This window comes from Canis lupus, unplaced genomic scaffold, assembly GCF_011100685.1.
Source record: "Canis lupus familiaris isolate Mischka breed German Shepherd unplaced genomic scaffold, alternate assembly UU_Cfam_GSD_1.0 chrUn_S1517H1701, whole genome shotgun sequence".
NCBI lineage: Eukaryota > Metazoa > Chordata > Mammalia > Carnivora > Canidae > Canis > Canis lupus.
Window position 1 is genome coordinate 132,442 of NW_023330354.1, and position 15,142 is coordinate 147,583.

General features: G+C 41.3%; 1 pseudogene; it reads left to right on the plus strand.

Annotated features, from left to right (window-relative positions):
• The window catches only part of LOC119869222, a 50,545-nt pseudogene extending 37,464 nt beyond the window's left edge, over positions 1 to 13,081 (plus strand).
• Positions 13,082 to 15,142: the final 2,061 nt, after the last annotated feature.

Here is a 15,142-nt window from a genome sequence, read left to right on the forward strand (position 1 = left end):
GAACTTCTTAATAATACTGTTTTATTTTTTTAATAATAAATTTATTTTTTATTGGTGTTCAATTTGCCAACATACAGAATAACACCCAGTGCTCATCCCGTCAAGTGCCCCCCTCAGTGCCCGTCACCCATTCACCCCCAATAATACTGTTTTAAATATATGAAACAAAATACTAGAATTACAAAGGAAACAATACCAATTATTAAAATATTTTTAAATCCCAAATTTTGACTTAGTAAATTAGTAAATTAGTAAATGTATATTAAGTGACAAGGTCTGAAGGAGAATGGAATAAACACAAATGACTGATAAGCATAAATGACATTCTTGAGATATTTTCAGTTCTACAAAGTGATATTAAAACTTTTTTTATCATTGGTGAGAGAGTCACAGGTACTACTATTACCATGATGTATTGCTTGCATTCATGATTAAAGAAAACACCAAATTTTAGTTGAGGTTACCAAAAATAAAGATGTATTTGCCTCATCCATGTTACACTCTCTTGAAAACCAGTACCTTATATATAAGAAGCCTTGAAAAGTTTTCATTGTGTTCAGCATTTACATTTATTTGTTAAGAAAAATCAGTGTGTCTTCAGTTTCCAGTAACTGAAGCACAAAGACACTGAAGATAGCATTCTATCTGAACCAAGTTCAGAACAGGTGAATTGTACATAGACGTAGGTGACACCACAGCAAAGAACTGGTTCAGCAGGCTAGGTATCAGGTTCACAGCCAGGTACAAGCAGCCATTTACGGACTTGCGGCTGGGGGATTAATATATTGAGATTTTTCACCCAGATTATGAGTTGTTTTTTTCAAAAGTCAGAAGTAGCTAGTACTATAAAATAGGGGAGAAGGCAGAGAAGAGAAACTGTTGGAATTTACCTAGTTTAAGATGTTGCTTCACAGGTTTACTGTTCATTTGTTTACAGAAAAGTCATAGGTTGCAATTGTGTACAGAGTTGCCTCCTGTAGGAATCCCATGTGCCAGTTAATTTCACTTGTTTGTTTCCTGCTAATGTTCGCTTTTTAACTGTTTCAAACAAATTTCTCATGGGAAAACAGTCCTTTGTTCTCTCACTACATTTCTTTCTTTCTTTCTTTCTTTTTTTTAAAGGACATTGCCTGAAAAATCACAATAGTCTTCAGCACATGGTGGTAAATCTTTTGGAATTCACAGGTTCTCATCAGTTAATTTTTAATGCCTGCTCTGTTAATTTTCTATGCAGCCTGTAACATAGGCTTCTATCAATATAAGTTGGAATTGCTTATCTGTGGGTTGATTATTCTAACCGAAATCACATCTCTGACTCAGAGGCTGCTACAAGATTGGCGATCTGTGTTTACTAATTATAGATCACAGTTAGCAATCTTTGCTCTATAAGAGATGAATATATCACATGCTCCTATTTGTACTCTTTGGTGAATTTCAGCTAAAACAAATGTTTAAAACCCATTATTTAACAATGAAGAAATATTTAGGCCCAAATTCACATTTTCCAGATGAGTTCATCTCTTTACATCTTCTAAAGAGGCCAGGAATATTTTCTATTAATGTGTGAGTTGTTTCAACAAAGGCCCTCGGCGAGTTCTGCTGGGATTCCGCTTCTGTGAATAGCATTATGTGACACATAAATTAAAAAAAAATCTGGGCACTTTAGGGTATACTGTGCACTAATTTATACAGTCTATTGTTAACTAACCATTTCTTTATTGGATTACAACTTTCCTTTGCAAATACTGAGTTCTGTCTCAGTCCCTACTCTGTCCAGGCCTTACTTCTAATTCATGCACTCAAACAAATCTTTGCTGAGCTTCTACTAAATATACTCCTAGCTGACATGAAGCTTGTGAGTTTGAAGTGGAATTAACTGTTTGCAAAAGGCAGCTGTATGCCAGTCAGTCTTTCTACCAGAAGCGGCCAATGCTCTCTCATTAGTCCTTGGGTGTTCTTCAGTATTTAATTGTCCTCTTTCTGAAATTATCCTCTTTCTGAGAAGTGACTTATGACTTCCTGTACTGTATTCTTGGAATGGAACCTTTCCAAGCCTGCACCCTCCCTGAGTGGCTTTGTATCCCATACCCCTGGGGCTTTTTTCATGGTCCTACTACCCTGCTGGATGACTCTGTGTATAAAGCTCTGTTTTCCAATGACTAGGAAGCTTTAATGATGAGCAGAGACTGCATCTGCCTTGTTTACTGTCCTATTTCTAGCTGTAGCAGAGTGCCTAGCATATAGTAGTTACTTTAATTGCATGAGTGAAAGGACAAGCAGTGCATAATTACATGCCAGTTACCTACAAAAAGCATTTAATATTCTAGGAATTCAAAAATTATCTAGGAATTCAAAAGCTATCACATGTTTATGTACTGAGAGTGTTGGGAGGAAATAAGAACAAATTGAACTGGATTTTGAGAGTTAAGGATTTGGATAAATAGAGGAAAGAAGAGAGGGTATTTCAAATGAGAAAACAGAAACATAGGGAAGCATAAGATGCATTCAAAAGACCTTGAATTTACCAATTATCAGTAACTAAAGATATAATATTAAGGAAAAGTGATAAAGTAAGCATTAATTTAACTCTTCAGTTTATATCTGATACTGCAAAGTAACTGCTATTCAACACAATATTGCTTACATTTATTTTTATAGTTGTCAGTTGTTTCTGATGTGTTATCTTTACCTTTTGTCCTTTTTTGGGGGAATACTCTATTTTATCCATGTATTTAATTTTTACTGAAGTATAAATGATATACAAGATAATATTAAGGTATATATCATAGTGATTTGATATTTTTACATGTTACAAAATGATCCCCATGATAAATCTGCTTGTCATCTCCCACTATGTGAAGTTAATACAATACTATTGACTATATTCCCTATGTAGTACATTACATCCCCATGACTTATTTCTTTTATAACTGGAAGTTTGTGCCATTTAATCCACTTCACCACATTTACCTGTTTCCCCCATCAACTCATATCCCCTCTGGTAGCCTATAGTTTGTTTCTTGTACCTATGAGTCTGCTTGTTTTGTGTTGTGTTTTTAGAGTTCACATATAAGTGAAATCATAAAGTTTTTCTCTTCTTCTGTCTGACATATTTCACTTAGTGTAATAGCACTGATCTAAGTCCATCCATGTTGTTGCAAATGGAAAGATGTCATTCATTTTTATGGTTGAGTAATATTCTGTTGGATATACCTACCACATCTTCTTTCTTCATTCATCTATCACTGGACCATTAGGCTGCTTCCACATCTTGGCTGTTGTAAATAATGTTGCAGTAAACCTAGGGTGCATATATTTCTTCAAATTGGTGTGTTCATTTTCTTTGGATAAATAAGTGAAATTGCTGGATCATGATAATTCTAAATTTAATTTTTTGAAGAACCTCTAAAATGTTTTCCATAGTGGCTGCACCAATATACATTCCTCCCAACAGTGCGTTGGAATTCCCTTTTCTCCACAGACTCCAACACTTGCTGTTTTTGTATTTTTGAAAGTTAATCTGGCTGGAGTGATTTGCATTTTTCCCTGATGTTGAGTGACGTTGAGCACCTTTCCATATGCCTGTTAGCTATGTTTGTCTTCTTTGGGAAGATGTCTATTGAAGTTCTCTACTCGTTTTTAAATCAGATTGCTTTTTAAATATTCAGTTGTATAAATTCTTTCTGTATTTTGGATGTTAACTCCTTATTGAATATATGATGTGCAAATATCTCCCCCCATTTGGTAGGTTGCCTTTTTGTTTTGTTGATGGTTTCCTTCACTGTGCAAAAGATTTTTACTTTGATGTAATTTCATTTGTTTGTGTTAACCTTCGTTCTCCTTCCCTGAGGAGGCTGGTCCAAAAAAATGTTGCTAAGATGAATGTCAAAAGTTTATCGCCTGCATTTTCTTCTAGGAGTTTTATGGTTTCAGGTCCTACATTCAGGTCTTTAGTCCATTTTGAATTTATTTTTTGTATATGGTAGTAAGATAGTGGTTAAATTTCATTCTTCTACATGTGGCTGTCCAATTTTCCCAAAATTATTTCCTGAAGAGAATGTCTTCTCCATTGTGTGTTCTTGCCTCCTTTGTCATAGATTAATTGACCATAAATATGTGGATTTATTTCCAGGGTCTCTATTTCATTGACCTAAGGGTTTTTGTGTCAGTACCATACTGTTTTGATTACTATAGTTTGAAATTAGGGACCATTATGCCTCCAGCTTTGTTCTGTGTCAAGATTATTTTGGCTATTTTGAGTCTTTCATGGTTTCATACAAATTTTAAGGATTCTTTGTTCTAGTTATGTGCAGAGTGTCACCAGTATATTGATGGGAATTGTATTGAATCTGTAGATTCCTTTGAGTAGCATAGACATTGTAAAAATATTAATTCTTCCAATCCTTCCAATCCATAGCACAATATATCTTTCCATTTATTTGTGTTGTCCTCAGTTTCTTTTTTCAGTATTTTATAGTTTTAAGGATACAAGTTTTTCACCTCCTTGATTAAATTTATCCCTAAGCTTTTTTTTTATTTTAATGCAGTTGTAAATGAGATTGCATCATTAATTTCTTTTTCTCATAGTTACTAGTGTAGGGAAGAAACACAATGAATTTCTCCGTATGCTAATTTTGTATCCTATAACTTTATGAAATTCACTTATTAGCTCTAATAATTTTTTGGAGTCCTTAGGGCTTTCTATATATAGTATAATGCCATCTGCAAATAACGAAAGTTTTACTTTTTCATTTTCAATTTTTCTGCGTTTTTTTAATTATCTAATTGCTATGGCTAGGACTTTTAATACCATATTGAATGAAAGTGACAAGGTTGGGCATCCTTGTCGTGTTTCTGATCTTTGAGGAAAACCTTCAGTTTTCACCACTGAGTATAATGTTAACTGTGGGTTTGACATATATGGCCTTTATTACGTTGAGATATATTTCTTTTATACACACTTTGTTGAGACTTTTTTTTATCATAAATGGAAGTTGAATTTTATGATATGCTTTTTCTACACCTGTTGAGAAAAATCATATGATGTTTATTCTTCATTTTGTTGATGTCGGTACATCATGTTGATTTGTGAGTGTCGAACCATTCTTCCATCCCTGAAATAAATCCCATTTGATTATAATGCATTCTCCTTTTAACGTGTGTTGAATTAGGTTTGCTAATATTTTGTTGAGGGTTTTCATATCTGTGTTCATCAGAGACTCTGGCATGTGATTTTCTTTTTGTGTGATGTCTTTGGATTTGATATCAGGGCAGTGCTAGCCACTTAAAATGAATTTGGAAGCCTTCCTTTCTCTTCAGTTCTTTATAGGGGGAGAGGAATAATTTGAGAGTTATAGGGCTTTAACTATTTGGTATAACCATCAGTGAAGCTGTCCAGTCCTTGTTTTGGGGAGTTTTTATTCCTAATTCATTTTCATTATTCATCATTGACCACTAAGATCTTATTTAAAACAAATAATTTTTAAGATTTTATTTATTTGAGAGAGAGAGAGAGAGAGAGAGAGAGACCACACAAACAGAGGGAGCAAGCGAGAGAGAAAAAGCAGGCTCCCTGCTGAGGAGGGAGCTGGATATTGGTTTCATTCCCAGTACCCTGGAATCCTGACCTGAGCTGAAGGCAGATGTTTAATTGACTGAGCCACCCAGGCATCCCTATAATTGACCTACTAAGGTCTTCTGTATCCTTTTTTTTTCTAGGTCTTCCAGTATGGTTGTGTATAATTGTTTCTGGTCATCTCTTATAGTGTTTTTGTATTTTGTGGTGTCACATGTAACATCCTCTACATTTCTTTTTTATTTTCTTCAATCTTTTTCTTTTAAATTTATGATAGTCACAGAGAGAGAGAGAGGGAGAGAGAGAGAGGCAGAGACACAGGCAGAAGGAGAAGCAGGCTCCATGCACCAGGAGCCCGACGTGGGATTCGATCCCGGGTCTCCAGGATCGCACCCCGGGCCAAAGGCAGGCACCAAACCACTGCGCCACCCAGAGATCCCAAGATTTTATTTATTTATTCATGAGAGACACAAGCAGAGGGTGAAGCAGGCTCCACGCAGGGAGCCCGATGTGGGACTCGATCCTGGGTCTCTAGGATCATGCCCTCAGCCAAAGGCAGGTGGAAAACTACTGAGACGCTTGGCCTGCCCTTCCTCTACATTTCTGGTTGTATTTGTGCCCTCTTTCTTTTTGAGGATTATGGCTAGTTTATTGGCTTTGTTTATCCTTTCAAAGAACCAGGTCTTGGATTTATTGATCTTGTCTATTGTGCATATCGATTTTGTTTGTTTGCTTGTTTCTACTTTTATTTTGTTCTTGTTGTTTTGTTTTGGTGGGTTTTTTTTTAAGTCTCTAGTTCATTTAATTTTTCTGTGATCTTTTTTCTTTTTTTTCCTTTTTTTTATTTTTTTTCCTTTTTTTAAATAATAAATTTATTTTTTATTGGTGTTCAATTTGCCAACATACAGAATAACACCCAGTGCTCATCCCGTCAAGTGCCCCCCTCAGTGCCCATCACCCATTCACCCCCACCCCCCGCCATCCTCCCCTTCCACCACCCCTAGTTCATTTCCCAGAGTTAGGAGTCTTCATGTTCTGCCTCCCTTTCTGATATTTCCTACCCATTTCTTCTCCTTTCCCTTCTATTCACTTTCAGTATTATTTATATTCCCCAAATGAATGAGACCATATAATGTTTGTCCTTCTCCGATTGACTTATTTCACTCAGCATAATACCCTCCAGTTCCATCCACGTTGAAGCAAACGGTGGGTATTTGTCATTTCTAATGGCTGAGTAATATTCCATTGTATACATAGACCACATCTTTATCCATTCATCTTTCGATGGACACCGAGACTCCTTCCACAGTTAGGCTATTGTGAACATTGCTGCTAGAAACATCGGGGTGCAGGTGTCCCGGCCTTTCATTGCATCTGTACCCTTGGGGTAAATCCCCAGCAGTGCAATTGCTGGGTCATAGGGCAGGTCTATTTTTAACTCTTTGAGGAACCTCCACACAGTTTTCCAGAGTGGCTGCACCATTTCACATTCCCACCAACAGTGCAAGAGGGTTCCCTTTTCTCTACATCCTCTCCATCATTTGTGGTTTCCTGTCTTGTTAATTTTCCCCAATCCTCACTGGTGTGAGGTGGTATCTCATTGTGGTTTTGATTTGTATTTCCCTGATGGCGAGTGATGCACAGCATTTTCTCATGTGCATGTTGGCCATGTCTATGTCTTCCTCTGTGAGATTTCTCTTCATGTTTTTTGCCCATTTCATGATTGGATTGTTTGTTTCTTTGGTGTTGAGTTGAATAAGTTCTTTATAGATCTTGGAAAGTAGCCCTTCATCTGATACGTCATTTGCAAATATCTTCTCCCATTCTGTAGGTTGTCTTTTAGTTTTGTTGACTGTATCCTTTGCTGTGCAAAAGCTTCTTATCTTGATGAAGTCCCAATAGTTCATTTTTGCTTTTGTTTCTTTTGCCTTTGTGGATGTATCTTTCAAGATGTTACTGTGGCCAAGTTCAAAACGGGTGTTGCCTGTGTTCTTCTCTAGGATTTTGATGGAATCTTGTCTCACATTTAGATCTTTCATCCATTTGGGTTTATCTTTGTGTCTGGTGCAAGAGAGTGGTCTAGTTTCATTCTACTGCATATGGATGTCCAATTTTCCCAGCACCATTTATTGAAGAGACTGTCTTTCTTCCAGTGGATAGTCTTTCCTCCTTTGTCGAATAATAGTTGACCATAAAGTTGAGTGTCCACTTCTGGGTTCTCTATTCTGTTCCCCTGATCTATGTGTCTGTTTTTGTGCCAATACCACACTGTCTTGATGACCACAGCTTTGTAGTACAACCTGAAATCTGGCATTGTGATGCCCCCAGATATGGTTTTCTTTTTTAAAATTCCCCTGGCTATTCGGGGTCTTTTCTGATTCCACACAAATTGTAAAATAATTACTCTAACTCTCCGAAGAAAGTCCATGGTATTTTGATAGGGATTGCATTAAACGTGTAAATTGCCCTAGGTAACATTGACATTTTCACAATATTAATTCTGCCAATCCATGAGCATGGAATATTTTTCCATCTCTTTGTGTCTTCCTCAATTTCTTTCAGAAGTGTTCTATAGTTTTTAGGGTATAGATCCTTTACCTCTTTGGTGAGGTTTATTCCTAGGTATCTTATGCTTTTGGGTGCAATTGTAAATGGGATTGACTCCTTAATTTCCCTTTCTTCAGTCTCATTGTTAGTGTATAGAAACGTCACTGACTTCTGGGAATTGATTTTGTATCCTGCCACGCTGCCAAATTGCTGTATGAGTTCTAGCAATCTTGGGGTGGAGGCTTTTGGGGTTTCTATGTAGAGTATCATGTCATCGGTGAAGAGGGAGTGTTTGACTTCTTCTTTGCCAATCTGAATGCCTTTAATATCTTTTTGTTGTCTGATTGCTGAGGCTAGGACTTCCAGTACTATGTTGAATAGCAGTGGTGGGAGTGGACATCCTGTCTTGGTCCTGATCTTAGGGGAAAGGCTCCCAGTGATTCCCCATTGAGAATTATATTTGCTGTGTGCTTTTCGTAGATGGCTTTTAAGATGTTGAGGAATGTTCCCTCTCTCACAACACTCTGAAGTGTTTTGATCAGGAATGGCCGCTGTGTTTTGTAAAATGCTTTCACTGCATCTAATGAGAGGATCATACAGTTCTTGGCTTTTCTCTTGCAATATGATAAATCACATTGATTGTTTTATGAGTGTTGTACCAGCCTTGTGTCCCGGGAATAAATCCTACTTGGTCATGGTGAATAATTTTCTTTTTTTTTTTTTGAATAATTTTCTTAAGGTACTGCTGGATCCTATTGGGTAGTATCTTGTGAATTTTTGCATCCATGTTCATCAGGGATATTGGTCTGTAATTCTCCTTTTTGGTGGGGTCTTTGTCTGCTTCTGAAATTAAGGTGATGCTGGCCTCATAGAACGAATTTGGATGTACTCCATCTCTTTCTATCTTTCCAAACAGCTTTAGTAGAATAGACATGGTTTCTTCTTTAAACGTTTGATAGAATTCCCCTGGGAAGCCATCTGGCCCTGGACTTTTGTGTCTTGGGTTTTGATGACTGCTTCAATTTCCTCCCTGGTTATTGGCCTGTTCATGTTTTCTATTTCTTCCTGTTCCAGTTTTGGTAATTTGTGGCTTTCCAGAAATATGTCCATTTCTTCTAGATTGCCTGATTTATTGGCATATAGCTGTTCATAATGTTTTTAAAATCTTTTGTATTTCCTTGGTGTTGGTAGTGATCTCTCCTTTCTCATTCATGATTTTATTAATTTTAGTCTTCTCTCTTTTCTTTTTAAAGGGTGAATAATTGTTTATCTATGTTATTAATTCTTTCAAAGAACCAAATCCTGGTTTTGTTTGATCTGTTCCACAGTTCTTCTGGTCTCGATTCCGTTGAGTTCTGCTCGAATCTTTATTAACTCTCTTCTGCTGGGTGTAGGATCTATTTGCTGTTTTTTTTTCTGTAGGTCCTTTAGGTGTAAGGTTAGCTTCTGTATTTGAGTTCTTTCCAGCTTTTGGATGGCTGCTAGTATTGCGATGTATTTCCCCCTCAGGACTGCTTTTGGTGTATCCCAAATGTTTTAAACGGTAGTATCTTCATTCTCATTAGTTTCCATTAATCTTTTAAATTTTTCCTTAATTTCCTGGTTGACCCTTTCATCTTTTAGCAGGATGGTCCTTAACCTCCACGTGTTTGAAGTCCTTCCAAACTTCTTGTTGTGATTTATTTCTAATTTCAAGGCAACATGGTCTGAGAATATGCAGGGGACGATCCCAATCTTTGGGTATCGGCTCAGATCCAATTTATGACCCAGTATGTGGTCTATTCTGGAGAAAGTTCCATGTGCACTTGAGAAGAATGTGTTTTCAGTTGAGTTTGGATGTAAAGTTCTGTAGATATCTGTGAAATCCATCTGGTCCAGTGTATCATTTAAAGCTCTCGTTTCTTTGGAGATGTTGTGTTTAGGAAACCTATCAAGTGTAGAAAGCGCTAGATTGAAGTCACAAAGTATAAGTGTATTATTATCTAAGTACGTCTTCACTTTGGTTATTAATTGATTGATATATTTGGCAGCTTCCAGATTCACGGCATATATATTGAGGATTGTTAAATCCTCTTGTTGGATAGATCCTTTAATTATGATATAGTGTCCCTCTTCATCTCTCACTGCGGTCTTCGGGATATGTTTTAGTTTATCGGATATAAGGATGGCTACCCCTGCTTTCTTTTGAGGACAATTTGAATGGTAAATGGTTCTCCAACCTTTTATTTTCAGGCTGTAGGTGTCCTTCTGTCTAAAATGAGTCTCTTGTAGACAGCAAATAGACAGGTCCTGCTTTTTTATCCAGTCTGACAGCCTGCACCTTTTGATGGGGTCATTAAGCCCGTTCACGTTCAGAGTTACTATTGAAAGATATGAGTTTAGTGTCATCATGATACCTATTCAGTCCCTGTTTTTGTGGATTGTTCCAGTGGACTTCTTCTTAAAGGGGAATTTTGAGAGTCCCCCTTAAAATTTCTTGCAGAGCTGGTTTGGAGGTCACATATTCTTTCAGTTCCTGCCTGTCTTGGAAGCTCTTTCTTTCTCCTTCCATTCTGATTGAGATCCTTGCTGGATAAAGTATTCTTGGTTGCATGTTTTTTTCATTTAGGTCCCTGACTATATCCTGCTAGCCCTTTCTGGCCTGCCAGGTCTCTGTGGAGAGGTCTGCTGTTACTCTAATACTCCTCCCCATAAAAGTCAGGGATTTCTTGTCTCTTGCTGCTTTAAGGATCTTCTCTTTATCTTTGGAATTTGCAAGCTTCACCATTAAATGTCGAGGTGTTGAACAGTTTTTATTCATTTCAGGGGGTGGAATCTCTCTATTTCCTGGATATGAATGCCTGTTTCCCTTCCCAGATTAGCAAAGTTTTCAGATATGATTTGTTCAAATACATATTCTGGGCCTCTGTCACATTTGGCGCCCTCTGGAACCCCAATGAAACATAGGTTTTTCTTCCTCAGGCTGTCATTTATTTCCCTTAATCTATCCTCATGGTCCTTTACTTGTTTGTCTCTTTTTTCCTCAGTTTCCCTCTTTGCCATCAACATGTTTTCTATGTCACTCACTCGTTCTTCTACCTTGTTAACCCTCATCATTAGAACTTCTAGTTTGGATTGTGTCTCATTCAATTGATTTTTAATTTCTGCCTGATTAGCTCTAAATTCTGCAGTCATGAAGTCTCTTGAGTCCTTTTTGCTTTTTTCTAGAGCCACCAGTAGCTTTATATATATATTTTTAATGTTTTTATTTATGATAGTCACAGAGAGAGAGAGAGAGAGAGAGAGGCAGAGACACAGGCAGAGGGAGAAGCAGGCTCCACGCACCAGGAGCCCGACGTGGGATTCGATCCGGGGTCTCCAGGATCGCGCCCTGAGCCAAAGGCAGGCGCCAAACCACTGCGCCACCCAGGGATCCCTAGCTTTATAATAATGCTTCTGAATTGGCTTTCTGACATTGAATTGTAATCCAGATTTTGTAACTCTATGGGAGAGAGGATGTTTCTGATTCTTTCTTTTGAGGTGAGGTTTTCCTTCTAGTCATTTTGCTCAGTGCAGAGTGCCCAAAAACATGTTGTATTGGGAAAAGGAGAAAAAGAGAGGAGAGAAAGACGGAAAGAAAAGAAAAAAGAAGAAAGAAGAAAGGAAGAAAAAAGGAAAAAAAGAGAAGAAAAAGAGAAAAAAGAAAGGAAAAAAGGGGTGGGGGAAGCAAACAGAAATAAAAAATAACAACAACAACAACAACAAAACAAGGGGGAGTATCCTCTGATTCTGTATCCTGCAAGTCCCTTGTCTTACCCTGGAAGTTTCCAGTGCTGCTTGGTCAATAACTTGTTTTTCCCCTGTCCTTCTCGCTGGTCTTCTGGGGGAGGGTCTATTGTGCCGATTTTCAGTTGTTAGCACTTGGGGGAGCTGGTCAAGCCCCTGCCTGGTGCTGGGCTCAGTGGGGGTTGTTTACCCGGTGAGGCCCCAGTGCGCAGGCGCCAGCGAGGGGCTCCCAGCGTGCACTGGGCTCGAGCGCGGTCCCCCGGACTGACGGCCAGCCGACCCTGCGGACAGACGGGCCACAAAGCATGTCGCCCTGCGCCTGCTGAACTGCGAGCGCCCGAGGATGTCAGCGCTGAGGAAGGTGCGAGCCGCGGGGGCCGCGGGCGGGGCGCGGGCAGGGACCCCGAGCTGCCGGGGCGACCGGTCGCGGGCTGCGCGGCGGCCTCGTCCCTCGCGGCGCCTGGGTGCCTCGCCGGCAGTGCTTCCCGGACCCTGCACTCCCGGGGCGTGGGTGCCACGCGGGCTGTGCCGGAGACGGGCGGGCTGCAGGAGCTGCGGGGCCTGAGGAGGGGGCGGAGTCCGGCTCTCGCGGGGCAACCGCGAGGGCCCAGGGGCCCAGGCGGAAGCGGCTCGTGTTTAGGGCAGCGCCAGCGGCAGACAGACGGTCCCTGGACAGCTCGAGAGCCTCCGTCCACGTCGCCCGAGGCAGCTAGTGCCGGGTCCGTCCTCCGGATGCGGGGCACCTCCCCTGGGGGGACGCGCGCTACCTTCGCTTCTCCCTGGCACCGGCCGCGCAGGCGGCGCTGGGACCGTGGGGCGGCGGGCGAGCTGCACGTGCTGCAGGCTACCGCCGCCTCCAGCGCCAGGGGACCCGCGCCACAGGTGGCATCCGGGGCGGGGACTGCCCGCCGGCTGCGGGGTGGCGGAGGCGCGGCGCTTGCCTGGGCTCCCCGCGCTTGCCTGGCCCTTCCCCAGGTGCCTCCGCGCGCCGGCCGGCCCCCAGTGCGCCAGGCCTCCGGGGCGCCCAGTGCGCAGGCGCCGGCGGGGGGCTCCGAGCGTGTGCGGGGCTGGAGCGCGGTGGGACGCGTGGCGGCGGCGGCGGCGGCGGCGGCGGCGGCGGCGGCCCCGCGGATTGTCGGCTGGCCGTGCGGATGGACGGACGGGCCACAAAGCATGTCGCCCTGCGCCTGCTGAACTCAGAGCGCTCGAGGATGTCGGCGCTGAGGAAGGTGCGAGCCGCCGGGGCCGCGGGCGGGGCGCGGGCAGGGACCCCGAGCAGCAGGGGCCACGGTCGCGGGCTGCACGCGGCGGCCTCCTCCCTCGCCCGGGCTGGGTGCCTCGCTGGCGGGGCCTCCCGGACCACGTGCTGCCGGGGCGTGGGTGCGGCGCAGACTGCGATGGGCTGGTTTTCATGATCTCCTAGTACTTATCTGTTGCTTTTTAAAATTTTTTCCTTGTTGAAGATTTTGAAAAGCCATAGTTTAAATATCGGGGCCGTATAATTAAAAAGAAATCGATTATCTTCAGAAGTTGATTTTTTAGATGTGTTTTCTATTTTATTTGTAAAAGGTTTTACTTATTGATTTGTGAGAGAGACAGAGAGAGGCAGAGACACAGGCAGAGGGAGAAGCAGGCTCCCCATAGGAAGCCCAATGTGGGGCTGGATCCTGGGCCAGAATCACGCCCTGAGCCAAAGTTAGACGCTCATCTTCTTAATCACCCAGATGTCCCTGTGTTTTCTATTTTAACTTAGATAATAAGGCATATGTCATCAATCTCAAAGTGATTTACTATTTGGTTACTCCCCCAGACGCCTTTCAGGTTTCATCCACAGATTAGAAATTATAGGGATCTTTCACTTTATGTGTTTTATGCGGACGCTTATTCCTCTGGTCCTCTTGGTGGTTCATTCGAGAACCAAACTTTTTGAAGTGGAGTAAAGGTATAGACAGAATTCTAGGAAGGGGCAGTTGCCACTTGAGGAAGTCTTAAGAAATCACTTTATTATTTTTTAAAACTCTTTTTTTTAAGATTTTATTCATTCATAAGAGAGCCACACAGAGACAGAGAGAGAGAGTTAGAGACACAGGCAGAGGGAGAAGCAGGCTCCATGCAGGGAGTCCACAGTGGGACTTGATCCTGGATCTCCAGGATCAAGCCCTGGCCCAAAGGCAGTGCTAAACTGCTGAGCCACCCGGGCTGCCCAATTTTTAAAACGTTTTTATCAGGGACGCCTGGGTGGCTCAGTGCTGAAGCGTCAGCCTTCAGCCCAGGGTGTAATCCTGGAGTCCCGGGATCGAGTCCCACTTTGGGCTGCCTGCATGGAGCCTGCTTCTCTTTCTGCCTATGTCTCTGCCTCTCTCTCTCTCTCTCTCCATCTCATGAATAAATAAAATCTTTTAAAAATTCATCAAATGCCTCTTTTGTGCAACCACAGGACTACGTGCCTTGTTCCCTTGCATTCTTATAACAATGATGTTAACCACCACTTCTCCTCTTGCTTTAACTGTACTTTGAGATAACTGTGGATTCATGTGTTGGAAGACATAATACAGATCCCGTGTACCCTTGACCCTGCTTCCTCCAGTGGTGACATCTCGTGTAGTTATGGTAACCACGTGGGTACATCGTCACTGATGCAGTCCCTTAGGCTTTTTCAGATTTTACCTGTATTATATGCACACACTTGTGTATGTGCATACGTATGTATATTTTTTCCTGTCCAGTTTACTATAGGTGTAGATTACCGTTTCTTTTGAACATATGATGGAAAGAAGGCTGAGGTAAGTTATGGGGGGTAAATGAAGTATAGACCTGGTTTGAATCTAGGTCTGTTTGACTCAGAGTTTTGATTTTTCAATAGCAGTAGCGATGGACACTCCTGGGTGGTGCAGTGGGTTGAGTGTCTGACTCTTGGTCTCAGCTCCAGCCATGATCAGGGTCATGATTTGGAGCTTCGTGTCAAGCTCCATGCTGAGCGTGGAGTCTGCTTAAGATTCTGTCTCTCTCTGCCCCTGTCCCCTGCCTCTCTGTAAAATAAATTAATCTTTAAAAAATAATAGTCATGATGAATAACTAATAATAAGAACAATAGCTGAAGCTCACTGAGTTACATATGAAACAGACTATTTGGGACACCTTACAAATAGTTTTATGAAATCATAAATAAGAGCTAGCTTAAGCATGATGCCAGGTTTTTAAGGGAATAAGTGTAAATCATCAAGAATACTTAGTATGTAATAGGGAGACATTTTC